General features: G+C 36.6%; 1 pseudogene; it reads right to left on the bottom strand.

The window, feature by feature from the left end:
• Positions 1-2300: 2300 nt before the first annotated feature.
• On the bottom strand, positions 2301-2996 carry LOC120014121 (annotated as a pseudogene).
• Positions 2997-10188: the final 7192 nt, after the last annotated feature.

The raw sequence follows: 10188 nt of genomic DNA, 5'->3' as shown, positions 1-10188 counted from the left end.
TAGGAAAAGAATCCAATATATTACCATGGATTTTTTTTACCACAGACATTATACTAAAAACTATTAGGTTTGTTAAAAAAAGGGTCGTCGACTCTCCGAACTAATAATACCCTAAAAGATACTTGAAAATAATGGGTTGGTCTAAGTATTTGAAATTTACATATATATAAACTATCTTGTTGAAAGGAATGAGTAATTTCATAATTTGAGTAAATTTTTACTCTAAATATAATTTTATATTATAAATTCTAAATCTTAAAATCTAATTCTCCCGAAAAAATTAATAAATAAATAGACATACCACATTATTACCACATGATTTTAATATCATCCTCCCTAATCAATCATAACTCTTTATTAAAAAAATCACTACCTGGCCTTGAGAAATTACAACCAAAGTCAATATTTTAGTTGATGTTGACTATCAACTTCAAGAGGGGGCCTATGATGGAAGGAAAGTCAATATTGACTTGACTAAGGGATGATACCACCAGTATTATAATGCCAAGTGGGACATTCTCTTCCAGGCAATAATGCCTTGAAAGCCCTTTAATAAGTTGAAACCAACTTGGGTTCCTTCTGAAAGGAATCGAATAACGATCAAGCAGCGGAAGAATAAAAATTTTCGATTCCTAATCCGAGGATCTGTTTAAAAACTACATTCGATTTTGGGTTTAGAATAGTTACCCTTGTAGCGCGCCTTTCGTACTGTCGAAGCATACAACGAACACGAACTTTCTGATCGTGCCTCTACGGTATCCACACGAACGATGCAATCTTCGTGTACGTCTCACGTCCACGAACGAAACTCACGAGCCCTCCGGTTGCTAGACCGAAACGAACCCGTCGTCTTCAAATCCGATTCAACACCTTGAATCAGTATAGTGAGCAAAATAGGAGAACACCCTTTGAAAGACTCTCAGCCTTACTCTTGAAAAACTCACGTATGACTTATGTATTTTCACAAAACGTCTCCTCACTTAAAAACTATCTTTCTATATATACATATATATATATATGTTCCAAATCCTGTTATGTTTATATATATATATATATATATATATCGGATAACATATATATATATATATATATATAACGTTCAAACTTTTTTTTTTTTGTTTGATATATATATCTCTATATATATATATATATCCGTAACGTATATATATATATATCTATATAAATATATCTTTATATATATATACATAAAGAAATTGAGATCAAATAGAATTCCAAAATGTTTGAGTCCTACTCAAAAACTTCTCTTGGTTTTTAGAAATTTCTTAATACCAAAGTCAAAATATCCTAGTCCAACTAGGATTGAAAAATGCTCACATTAAATATGAAATTCATCTCATGAATTTTACGTTCCGTATTGCTTACCATTCTTAGTGTGCGACCCTATAGGTTCCCGTCATGTTGGTAGTAATTATAAAATCCTATTTTAGAATTACAAGCAGTGAGTGATGTCTAGCAACATATCACTGCTACCCAAATTACGAGAAAGTCAATGTTTCGACTCAACCTTTACCGCGACTAATGTTACCGTGTTGTAAATTCCTTTTATCCTCGATATCTTGATTGAACACGAGACATGGATATGTCACCCTCGTATAGCTCAATCAATGTTTCCTGATTCCCGAATAAGCTGATCAAAACAAATGACATTGATATCATTATATCAACTAATTTGAGCATGGCCATGCATTTATCAGCTCTATTCAATCAAGAGGCCTTAGATATCAATCTCGTGTTATGAGAAGGATAAATTCCATCTTGATCACTCATATCCCTCTACATAATTTATTATACACCTGATCACCACCTTTATAGCCACCTTTATAAGGGCAACGTTTGATAGTGTCAAAATGAACAATTTCTTATGTCGGGAACAATGGTGATCTCAGGTCGAAGGACTACATAACACCATCATCACTATGAAATTATTTATGACATCCATAACACGATCCATGTAATGATTTCATGGTGGGTCGATCCAGTACATAAATTCTCCAATTTATGTACCTACGTGTTGACCTAATATCATATATTAATCAAGCACATATTAGCCTCTACGTATTATTGTCGTCCCTGTTAACAATAATATTTGGCTAAGGACATTTAAGAATATACATTATATTCTAGGGACATTATTACAATAATTCATACTACACAGATATAAATAATTGCAATAACCAAAAAATAACTTTATTAATAAAATATCCATGATAATATAATGTGCTAAAGAATCATCATATGATTGACTTTAGTGCACACTCTCCAACAAACTCCCACTTGCACTAATGCCAATCACTCATGTATCTAATACCTAGTGAATTGTTGTGTTGATCATGCTTCTGCTGTGTCAGAGGCTTGGTCAGTGGGTCGGCAATATTTTCGTTTGTGGAAACTCTGCATATCTTCACATCTCCTCGATTAATGATCTCTCGAATAAGATGGAAGCGCCGAAGTATATGTTTGGATCGTTGGTGAGATCGGGGTTCCTTAGCCTGTGCTATTGCTCCATTATTGTCACAATATAGCTCAATCGGATCAGCAATGGTAGGAACAACCTCTAGTTCAGCTATGAACTTTTTGATCCAAACAGCCTCCTTTGCTGCATCGGAAGCTGCTATATACTCAGACTCTGTTGTAGAGTCAGCTACTGTCTCTTGTTTTGAACTCTTCCAGCTCACAGCACCACCATTTAGGCAAAACACATATCCTGACTGTGATCGGAAGTTGTCCTAGTCGGACTGGAAGCTGGCATCAGTGTAACCCTTTACCCTGAGCTCTTCTTCACCTCCATAAACCAAAAACATATCCTTAGTCCTTCTCAAGTACTTAAGAATTGTCTTAACGGCCATCCAGTGACATTCACCAGGATTTCCTTGGTACCTACTCGTTACACTAAGTGCATACGAGACATCAGGACGTGTACATACCATGGCATACATGATAGACCCTATAGCTGACGCATAAGGTATCTTACTCATGCGTTCTCTCTCATCTTGTGTCTTAGGACATATGCCATTTGAGAGAGTAATGCCATGTGACATAGGGAGAAGTCCTCTATTGGATTCTTGCATGTTAAACCGATTTAACACTTTGTCAATGTATGTACTTTGACTGAGGCCCAACAATCTCCTTGATCTATCTCTATAGATCTTAATACCTAAAATATAGGTAGCCTCGCCTAAGTCCTTCATCGAAAAACAATTCCCTAACCAAACCTTAACAGATTGTAAGGCTGGAATATCATTCCCGATGAGCAGTATATCATCTACATACAACACCAGGAATATAATGGTACTCCCACTGAACTTTTTATATACACAAGGTTCATCTTCGTTCTTGATGAAACCAAACTCTTTGACTGCGTCATCAAAACGAAGATTCCAGCTTCGAGAAGCTTGTTTCAATCCATAGATGGATCGTTGCAATTTACACACCTTTCTAGTAGCATCTGGAGCTACAAAACCCTCAGGTTGTGTCATGTACACATCCTCAAGGAGCTTTCCATTAAGAAAAGCCGTTTTGACATCCATCTGCCAAATTTCATAATCTTGGTGTGCTGCAATAGCAAGCAAAATCCGAATGGATTTAAGCATCGCGACTGGTGAAAAAGTTTCGTCATAGTCTATACCATGAATTTGTTTGAAACCCTTAGCCACCAATCGCCCTTTGTAGGTTTGCACATTTCCGTCCATGTTGGTTTTCTTTTTGAAAACCCATTTGCACCCAATAGGTTTTACTCCTTCAGGTGGGTCAACCAAAAACCAAACTTGGTTGGTGTACATGGACTCCATTTCGGATTTCATGGCTTCAAGCCATTTCTCAGACTCCGGGCCTGTAATTGCTTGTTCGTAAGTTGTAGGCTCATCTTGTTCCATGAGTAACACGTCTCCAGGTTGCGTAATGAGAAAATTATATCTCATAGGCAACCTACGTGACCTACTCGACCTACGCGAGCCTTGTGTAGCTTGAGCCGTTTCCTGTTCCACAACTACTCTTGGAGCGGGCTCAGGTTCCACAACTACTTGTGGAGTGGGCTCAGGTTCCACAACTATTTGTGGAGCTAACTCAGGTTCCATCAATGGTTCATTGTTTTCTTGTGGTTCTTGAACTGTTTCAAGTTCCACTCTCCTCCCACTGTTACCATGAGATACAAATTGTTTCTCTAGAAAGGCTCCAGTTCTAGCGACAAACACTTTGCCCTCAGAAGGATTGTAGAAATAATATCCTTTGGTTTCCTTAGGATATCCTACAAAAAAAACATTTATCAGATTTGGGTGCAAGCTTGTCGGAGGCTTGACGTTTTACATAAGCCTCACAACCCCAAATTCTGATGAAAGACATACTGGGACGTTTCCCAGTCCATAACTCGTATGGCGTCTTTTGAACCGCTTTAGATGGAACTCGGTTCAGTATAAAAGCAGCTGTGTCCAGAGCATATCCCCAAAAGGAGATAGGAAGATCTGTATGACTCATCATAGATCGAACCATGTCTAACAACGTCCGATTCCTCCTTTCAGATACACCATTCAACTGTGGTGTAGCTGGTGGAGTGAGTTGTGAGACTATCCCACACTCTTTTAGAAAGTCACGAAACTCTTTGCTTAAGTATTCGCCACCTCGATCTGATCGAAGTACTTTAATACTTTTGCCAAGTTGGTTTTGTACTTCATTTCTGAATTCTTTGAATTTTTCAAATGATTCAGACTTGTGCCTCATTAGGTACACGTACCCATATCTACTGAAATCATCAGTAAATGTAATGAAATACAAATAACCTCCTCTAGCTTGTGCACTCATCGGCCCACATACATCACTATGTACTAAGCCTAATAAATCAGTGGCCCGTTCACTGTGTCCAGTGAATGGGACTTTAGTCATTTTTCCCAATAAACAAGATTCGCATGTCTCATATGATTCAAAATCAAATGAGTCCAAAAATCCATCTTTATGAAGCTTGGAAATGCGTTTCTCATTTATATGGCCCAAACGACAGTGCCAAAGGTAGGTTGGGTTTGAATCTTTTGATTTAACCTTCTTTGTATTTATGTTATAAATGGGCATGTCAAGGTCTATAACATATAAACCATTCGACATTTGAGCATTACCATAAAACATTTCATTGAAATAAATAGAACAACTTTTGTTCTTTATTATAAATGAAAAACCATCCTTGTCCAAACAAGAAATAGAAATAATGTTTCTAGTAATTGAAGGAACATAATAACAATTATTAAGTTCTAAAACAAGCCCAGTGGGTAAAGACAAGAAATAAGTTCCTACAGCTAGGGCTGCAACTTTTGCTCCATTCCCAACTCGTAGGTCCACCTCGCCCTTGCCCAAAATCCTACTGCTTCTCAGTTCCTGGACATTTTGACAAATGTGAGAACCACATGCAGTATCTAATACCCATGATGTAGGAGCAGAAAGATTTATCTCAATAACATAAATACCTGTAACAGAAGTCTCACTTCTTTTCTTCTTAAGATCTTCCAAGTACTTCTTGCAGTTCCTCTTCCAATGCCCGGTCTCACCGCAATGGAAGCATTTTGCATCCTTAGCAACCCCTCATTTGGGTTTCAGTGCAGCAAATTTGGATTTGGACTTTTTATCTTTCTTTTTGCCCTTATCCATTTTCTTGCCCTTGCCTTTGCCCTTTTGGACCATCAAGATGGACCCGGGCTTCTGCTTCTTCATGCTCGGCTCAGCTGTCTTCAGCATATTTAGAAGCTCTGGCAAAGTTTTTTCAAAACTATTCATGTTATAGTTTAGAACAAACTGACTATAATTGTCCGGCAACGATTGCAGCACTAAGTCAGTGGCTAAATCTTTATTTAGCTTGAAGCCCAATCTCTCAAGATCCTCAATGTACCCAATCATCTTGAGCACATGAGAATTGACAGAGCTTCCTTCTGCCATTCTGCACTGAAACAACGCCTTGGAAATGTCATACCTCTCCTGTCGAGCTTGCTCTTGAAACAATTTCTTGAGGTGCTCGATCATCTCAAAAGCTTCCATGTTCTCATGTTGCTTTTGAAGCTCAGAGTTCATGGTAGCCAACATGAGGCATCCAACATCCAAGGAATCATCTTGATGCTTCTTATAAACATCTTTTTCTGCCCTAGGGGCAGTAGCTGGAGGTTCCTCAGGAACAACACACTCTAGGACATACAACTTCTTTTCATGTTTGAGAACAATTCTCAAATTTCTGTACCAATCGATGAAGTTTGTCCCATTCAGCTTGTCCTTCTCAAGGACAGATCGCAGAGATAAATTGTTTTGATTTTGTGATGCCATAGTGATCTACAACAGAAAATATGCAAAATAAATATCATGCTTTAAGATCATCTAATAGGACTTTAATTAAATGATGCTCCCACTATTTAATTCGAATTAATAACCCTCACATTAATTCGGAAAGTTCTAAACTTTCTAGTGGGCCAAGATCCATATTTCACTTACTCTTGAGACAGCTTTGGCTGAAAAAACCCAAGACTAAGCTATTTAGGTAAGCAACTTTTGCTAATTGCATCTCCATGCAATTCTTGGATCAGTTGGGTAAACTATTCTTGTTTAATCTCATATTATGGATTAAAACCCAACTCTTTGCCTCTAGGCTTCCAATCCTATTGGACTTGTCCCAGTTAAGTTGAACCCAATGATTAACAAGCGGAACAAGGCATCCTGCTTTGGCAGACTCTACCTTTTCCTTCATGCCTTCTACAAGATAGAATAAAACACCCCGCTTTGGCAGAAACTACTTATGTTCGATCGAGAGCTTGACAAGTGTTGATCATTGGAAGGCATCAACTTAATAATTTTATTGAGGGATTTCATCTCACCATATCATGAATTAATCTCATTAATTCTAATTAATTTGATCTCAACAAATTAAGTCCATATTACCTAATTGACCTTTAAACTAGATGGATTAGCATGCACTATCATTATCTATTATCACATAATAATAATAAAAGAATAAAATTTAAACGTGACATGATTATAGCCCAACTACATCAGTCCTCCCAAGCCAATGAGAGAATCGACAAGTTAACCTAGGTAAAACTTCGCAAGTCCTTTCTTTCGGTCATCTTTTCTTCATATGGTTAAGAAAACGCTCCATCCTCCAACGCTCCATCCTCCAATGAAACTCTCCATTGCTTTAATCCTATTTTAATCTTAATTCTAATTACATCATATGTAATAGAAAACCTCGAGTTACATTCGAGGGGAGAAGAGATCAGAAAAGGAATTACAACGAGAAATAGGAGGTAAGGCACGACATGCAAGCCGTATTTTCCATAAAAATATATTGAATAAATAAATCATTCACAAGGGTCATCAGGGCTATAATCATGCACCATGCTTCACCAAGCACACAAAAATGCATAAACTAATCAATTTATTTTAACCTTTAAAATAATATTTTATGGCCAATTGGATTTTATCAGATCCTTACATATGCAACTTTTGCACTATCAGATTAAATATATAATCCAATTCAATTAATCAAATCCTATATATCTAATATATATTTGAATCAATCAAAGCACACATGAAATCCTCCAAACATAATCGAATATGTTTTAAACATGGCTCCGATACCACTGAAAGGAATCGAATAACGATCAAGCAGCGGAAGAATAAAAATTTTCGATTCCTAATCCGAGGATCTGTTTAAAAACTACATTCGATTTTGGGTTTAGAATAGTTACCCTTGTAGCGCGCCTTTCGTACTGTCGAAGCATACAACGAACACGAACTTTCTGATCGTGCCTCTACGGTATCCACACGAACGATGCAATCTTCGTGTACGTCTCACGTCCACGAACGAAACTCACGAGCCCTCCGGTTGCTAGACCGAAACGAACCCGTCGTCTTCAAATCCGATTCAACACCTTGAATCAGTATAGTGAGCAAAATAGGAGAACACCCTTTGAAAGACTCTCAGCCTTACTCTTGAAAAACTCACGTATGACTTATGTATTTTCACAAAACGTCTCCTCACTTAAAAACTATCTTTCTATATATACATATATATATATATTCCAAATCCTGTTATGTTTATATATATATATATATATCGGATAACATATATATATATATATATATAACGTTCAAACTTTTTTTTTTTTGTTTGATATATATATCTCTATATATATATATATATCCGTAACGTATATATATATATATCTATATAAATATATCTTTATATATATATACATAAAGAAATTGAGATCAAATAGAATTCCAAAATGTTTGAGTCCTACTCAAAAACTTCTCTTGGTTTTTAGAAATTTCTTAATACCAAAGTCAAAATATCCTAGTCCAACTAGGATTGAAAAATGCTCACATTAAATATGAAATTCATCTCATGAATTTTACGTTCCGTATTGCTTACCATTCTTAGTGTGCGACCCTGTAGGTTCCCGTAATGTTGGTAGTAATTATAAAATCCTATTTTAGAATTACAAGCAGTGAGTGATGTCTAGCAACATATTACTGCTACCCAAATCACGAGAAAGTCAATGTTTCGACTCAACCTTTACCGCGACTAATGTTACCGTGTTGTAAATTCCTTTTATCCTCGATATCTTGATTGAACACGAGACATGGATATGTCACCCTCGTATAGCTCAATCAATGTTTCCTGATTCCCGAATAAGCTGATCAAAACAAATGACATTGATATCATTATATCAACTAATTTGAGCATGGCCATGCATTTATCAGCTCTATTCAATCAAGAGGCCTTAGATATCAATCTCGTGTTATGAGAAGGATAAATTCCATCTTGATCACTCATATCCCTCTACATAATTTATTATACACCTGATCACCACCTTTATAGCCACCTTTATAAGGGCAACGTTTGATAGTGTCAAAATGAACAATTTCTTATGTCGGGAACAATGGTGATCTCAGGTCGAAGGACTACATAACACCATCATCACTATGAAATTATTTATGACATCCATAACACGATCCATGTAATGATTTCATGGTGGGTCGATCCAGTACATAAATTCTCCAATTTATGTACCTACGTGTTGACCTAATATCATATATTAATCAAGCACATATTAGCCTCTACGTATTATTGTCGTCCCTGTTAACAATAATATTTGGCTAAGGACATTTAAGAATATACATTATATTCTAGGGACATTATTACAATAATTCATACTACACAGATATAAATAATTGCAATAACCAAAAAATAACTTTATTAATAAAATATCCATGATAATATAATGTGCTAAAGAATCATCATATGATTGACTTTAGTGCACACTCTCCAACAACTTCTTGGGTGCTAATCCAGCCAGCACCACCACGACCACCACTTTTGATTTTTGCAACTGGAATTTGTTGTCATGGGAGCCACACCTTGTCTGTCCTATTCAATCGTTTTAAGTTTTAAAATCCTTCAAGGGACCTGAAATGAATCCAGACTTCAAATGTTTCTTTCTCTGCTGCCCTGCATTCATACCATATCAGAGAGTGGCATCCCCTGGTCAACCACTAACACTACACCATTTGTCATTGCATGATTGGATTGCATTATGTTACAAAGATATTTAGGACTATTTTTTTAGGGGTGACAAAAAACCAAGTCAAACTGAACCAACCGCAAAACCGATTGATTGGTCAGTTATTGTTAAACATATGTTAGTGAGGACCAACCGAAAAAATCGATTAAACCGACAATAACCGACCGTGGACATCCCTAATTTTTTTTTATGACACATAGAACTTGTAGACACATGCAACAAGACACATTCACAAATACACGAATGGTTAGCCAGCTAAGCTGAGCACCGACGTCTACATTTAGGACTTCCTGCAGCAGGAATTACAACAACAGGCCTGGGCATTTGACATAGTCAAACATGACTTTCATTACATATGCCTAGAAATTTCTCTTTCAGCAGAGAAAACTGAAGTTAAAAACGAAGTAATACTTAAAAGTTAAAAACAATGGGAAAACCCCTCTGCTTACTATTGTCCTCATATATGCAGGAAGTCACTCTCTTGATGGTCAGTGGATATAGTCTTGATTCAGATGAGGACAAGAGGAAGACTAAGCACCCTGAAAAATGATACCAAAGAAAGAACCGCATGAGATGCCCTGCTTATAAAAGGGAATCATTATGGACCACAAATGAGCAT

The sequence above is a fragment of the Tripterygium wilfordii genome, chromosome 14 (assembly GCF_013401445.1).
Source record: "Tripterygium wilfordii isolate XIE 37 chromosome 14, ASM1340144v1, whole genome shotgun sequence".
Classification (NCBI taxonomy): domain Eukaryota; kingdom Viridiplantae; phylum Streptophyta; class Magnoliopsida; order Celastrales; family Celastraceae; genus Tripterygium; species Tripterygium wilfordii.
This window is presented reverse-complemented; position numbering and strand designations above follow the sequence as displayed.